Below are 5,279 nucleotides of genomic sequence, written 5' to 3'. Positions count from 1 at the left end.
TCAGCATGGAAAGACCAACATGAGTCCTCCTATAGACATGGTTTCAGTAACGAGAGTCCTTTTGCTGGTTTAGACTATTCAGACACAGAAACTGCCACAAATCCCTCATGTAAGCAAAATTCACATGGAAAGAAACCAGAAAAATCATGACAGTCCACAAAGTTTCAAGATAACCAGAGGGAGGAAAGGGAATTCATTGTATTTGCCTTCTAGCACTGACCAAATAAAGGTTATGAACATCAACAGAAAGATACATCATGAACTGTGTCTTGTCTCACTCTGCATGGGGCTGAGATGCTGATTCCCAGCATTTCTTGAAGGATTCCCAGCAAGCTTGAATCCTATCATAATATTCCTCATAAGAGGGTAGGTGGGATCACTCCAATTACAGAGCAGCTTCTCCAGAATATTTATCACTTGCTGGGAATGGTCTCTCATAAAGTTGTTCTAACACAGCTCATGGGAACACTTCAAGCCTCACTAAGGTTTCATTTAAGCCTTTGTAGCTAGATGTCATGCCTAGGAGCTGAATTTGACCCAAAACATATTCTCCACACACACCAAAGAGGGTTATATTGCCAAGACCACATTCAGTCAGCACCCAAAGGCCAAAGAGTTTGGATTCCCACATCAGCCCCAGCAATGGCACTGAGCCCAGCACAGGACAACTGTCCTGTGATTGCACATACCTTAGGAACTGTTATTTTCAGCATCTAATTTTGGGTCTCATTCCCAAAACTCATTACCTGAGCACCCCAGAAGACAAGTTTAGGTCCTGAGAACACAGCAGCAACTGGAGCAGTTCAATTCCTACTTTGCCTATGCAAATGCACATAGGGAAAGGAAGGAAAACTGGTCAGCATAGGCTGGGGAGAGGCAGATGTTCCAGAGCCATGAGAGGTGCTGACAACAGCTCTCAGGAGCCACAGCTACAGTGGGAGGGGAAGTTTGAGTGCCACATGTCACACCACTCCTGCACATGCCTGTTCACAGCCAAAGCTGCTACACCTCTCTAACAGAGCCCTAACACATCACACTGCTGACAAGTCACCCTCCCAGTCCTTCCTGCACTGCTGAGAGGGATCTGTGTGCTCCCTGCCATGCTGGGCCTTGTGATCCTTCCCTAGGGAACAGCAGAAGCCTAATCTGAGGGAATCATTTTGCTCCACTCCAATGGGAAGCAACACCTAGTGGGATACAAATCACTTGTCAGAGCCTCTCCTTCCAGCAGCACCAGCTGAAGGTGAGATAGTGTCCCACAGGTTTCCCTGGCAGGAAAATCAATTCTCAGGTCAAGACCCTGTGGAATAGTATCCACACAGGTTTCCCTGGTAGGAGAATGAATTCCCAGGTCAAGATTCCCAGCAGCTTCCATGAGACATCTCTGCAGTGAGAGCTCCAGTGATTTGGATTTACTCAGTGAAGGTTTCACAGGTCGAGGGGAGTGAAGTCACCCTTTGGGGAACCCTTGTGGGGACAATAGTGCTTTGTCTCTCAACCAAGCTTTCCAAACACACCTGTTTCCTACAGCAGCAAGATGGGAACACACAGGTGGATCCCTCCACACTAGCCATAGGCAACAGACTTCCCCTGTGCTGCTATAAAGGAAAGTAAAAACAATCCACACTCTAACAGTAACAGCTCTTGCTGGAGCTGAATTTTACCCAGTCAAGCAAAACTTACACAGACACTGTAAATTGTCCCTCCCTGTCAGCCCCTCAAGGCACAAACCACTAATTAGCTGAGTGGAATGTGCTAAAAATGGCAAGAAGAGTCGATGCTGCCTGACCCAAAGCCAGGTGGGTCCAGTATTAGCAGCAAGCCAGTTCCTGGTGGAACAAGTCTGTATTGGCTTGCAGACAGTATGTTAATAGACCCTGAGGTCTGGGAGAACCTAATTGAGGGTAAGCAATCGAGGAAAAAAAGCATCTCTGACTGGATTTTTACTGCTACTCCCATAAACACACTGAGCTGTAAAGCTCCCTCAGGGAGATCTCACAGCCAGGTCAGGATGGAACAAGCACTGGGAAAATCTGAATGGGAGAAACTCAGCCCTGATCAGCTCTACAGGTAAAGAGCATCACCCCCAAGGACAAGCAAAGCTCTGCTGGATCACAGAGCAGGGAACAATCTTGGGAACTGCCACTGTGCAAATGAAGGAAGATCCCAGTGGCATCAGAGAAGGACCAGGCTAACACACTTCACCTGGCTCTAATGACATTTGTCACCTCCTGCCATGCCAGACTTCACTTCCTCACAGCTCCTGGCAATCCCCCTGACTGGCAGGGCATAATTCAGCTGCTTCCTTTCCTTCAAACACAATAATTCCAGCAGCATGCTCCATATGGAAGGCACAAGCCTCACTCGGAACAGAGCTCTGCTTGGAGTAGGGTCTACTTCCAGGTTAATTTGAGGATTTCTTTGCCCCTCAGACACTGCACTGTGCCTCAGCAGCTTCTCACTGGATGGCATGTCTCCCTGAAATCCAAAAGAATGCCAAGAGGAGCTGTCAGCACTGCTTTGTTTCTCTCAGGAATCCTGCACACACCCTGTGCTGCCGCAGGGAGACGTGGAGCTGTGCCAGCTCACAGCCCAGGCTGGCCACAGCCAGATTGCTTGATTTACTTTCCATGAATCTTGGCCCCTGAAGGCCTTTGCTGATTGACATCTGCTTGATAAGTGTGCCCCACACTTTTATGTGGGAAGGAAGGAAGATTTGTAAGACCTTTCCCCTTCGTTACCATCTCCTGACTGCTCTCGTGGAAAACCAGCACAATCCTGTACATAAAAAGCAGCAGAGTGGGGAGGAGGGGAAGGTTATGAAAAGGTAGTGGGAAGGCAGCTAGTCAGGCCTGCTATGCTGAGAGTTGGGAAGAAGCAAAACAAAGTTAAAACCAGTTTGTAAATTTAGCCATCCCATGGAGGTATTTAGTGTAGGCCTCAAGGAGCTGCTGTGGGAGTCAGGAAGGGGTACCCTGTCTTACCTGTTGGAGTCAGAAGTGCAACACAGTTCATCTATTGGAACTGGTGTATAAGGGGTCCAAAATCCTTAAAGAAGCCCTGAGATGTGTGTTAAACCCTGCACAGCCCATAGAGCAGTTTGTGCCTTTATTTCTGCAGTGTTGAGACATGGAGAAAGGGACATTCTGCTCACTTGGAAACACTGATACCTCTCCCTTCCCAGATGGTGCTGGAACTCACTGATGGCTCATTCCAGCTACCAACAAACCTTCTCATGGCTCTTGAACAGCGTTTGAACAGCTACACCAGATGCTGAAGAGGCAGAGTGTGTCCCATCGCCACCAAAAGAGCTTCAGCACCCTGGACAAGAAGAGCAGCTTCACTCTCCTTCCACACAGGCTCAGCCCAAGCTTTCATTAACCTCCTGAGAGGAAGGTGAGTCCTCAGGTAAGGAAAGCAGCATGTGCACAGTTCAGCTCCTGCTCAGACACTGGCAATTCCCTCCTTTGAGACAATTGTGAGAGAACATGGACTGCAGTGGTTGCAGTGCTGAGTGATCACACTCACCCCTGCCCAGCTCAGAGCACCTTCTGCACAAACTGTTAGATCCACACAGCTCATAAACAGCAACTACTCCACTCCCTCCAATCACTGCACTTAGATGTTGCCATGTTCTACTGTTTTTATTATCATAAAGGGCAAAAATAAAACAATACTAGAAACATCAAAAGGCCTTGAAAGTGCTGAAGGAGACACACAAACATTTTACTCTCAGACATGTTCTGGTTACATGAATACTTCCCAAGTGCCATAGTTCAAATAAAAATATATTCATACAAATTTAAAAAAAATACAGTCTATATACACTGTGGAATTAGCTTACATCATTTCATAACAAAACCAGTGCAAAAAAAAACCAAACCCCAACAAATGGAAAGGTAAGTTGCTACCATTGGAATGGCTCACAGTAATTAACAATTCCAAACTGCATAACTAACACTGCACAGGAAAACATGAGGCAGGGGAGAATGCCCCAGACTAACCCCTAACCTTGCCATCAGAACTAGTCCAGTTCTGGGTTATTACTCCTTTAGTGTTGCTCTGAGTAAAAAGTTACAGGCACCTATGTTAGAGTTTCTTGGTAAATCACTAAGCTACTAAAGCCAGAGTAGAACAGTTAGTGTGGTGGAAGAAAGGAATTCAGGGACCAAAGTGTGAGAACAAGAATGATTCAACACCAGCCCCTTTGCATCAGTCCTCAGCAGAAGGGAAATGCACCTCCAAATGTCAGGTGAGGCTGTAATGCCCTTTCTGCAGACTACAGAACACTGCACAGAGACTTCCCTTTAAAGCAGTGACAGGGTCACTCATCATCCTCATTTCTTTAAGGGAGTGAAAGGGTGTGTTCTCCAGCTGAAATGCTTGAATCAGATGCACAGGCAGAGCAGACAGTGCTGACAGCAGGCTGAAGGCCTGAGCTGCTGCTCAGACAAACCTTGGCTACACTCTCCAGCCTGACCTGTCTGGATTGCCTATCTCTGGCCTAAGCAGTGATGACAAGACATCCTGCAGCAAAATATCCTGTGGTTTGTGTACAGAAATCAAGCAGGACCAGCTCAAGGCAAACAATCTAAGGAGCCCTATTCACGTGCAGGAAGAGAAGGAACCTTCCACACATTCAGTCATCATGAGCAAGAGGAAAATCATTTATCATGGAGACACAGGACATTCTTGACAAGTGCTCTAACAGTACAGGATTGCTAATTCCACATGAGAGTGATCTGAAATCCCAGGAAAACAGGATTCCTGGGATTTGTAACTGCCCAGGAGCACAAATCCTTTGAATGAAAGGCAGGTTAATGGAAGCATGTTTCAAACCTACAGTCCAGCTTCAGTTAAGTGCAAAAGGGTGCTGGAAGTTTCTTGGGATAGCTCAGTGTAAGACCAGAGGAACACAGGCAATTTAGACATCATCTGTAGAGACTATCCAGAGAGAACAAACATCCATACTCTACTTACAGGGAAAGAACTTGCAAACCAAGAGTTGCAGCTGATGCTCTAAGGAAATACAGAAACACAGAAATTACAATACTGTCTGATTTCCTTCTGTCACAACTCCCACCTAGCTTAGCTCCTTGTGGCAGACAACAGGTTAACTGGAGGCTCAGAGGCTGTGTAGGAGCTTTTCTGGGCTACATTCCCCATGTTACTTGGCCCAGTCTCTTGGCTGAGAGAATGTTCTGTGCTTTATCAAGCCAATCAGCTCTGCAGCCCCTGGAGGCACAACTCTGGCTTCCCACTGAGGGTTATCTGCATGC

Source organism: Acanthisitta chloris, unplaced genomic scaffold (assembly GCF_000695815.1).
Source record: "Acanthisitta chloris isolate BGI_N310 unplaced genomic scaffold, ASM69581v1 scaffold25513, whole genome shotgun sequence".
NCBI classification, from domain to species: Eukaryota; Metazoa; Chordata; class Aves; order Passeriformes; family Acanthisittidae; genus Acanthisitta; species Acanthisitta chloris.
This window is presented reverse-complemented; position numbering follows the sequence as displayed.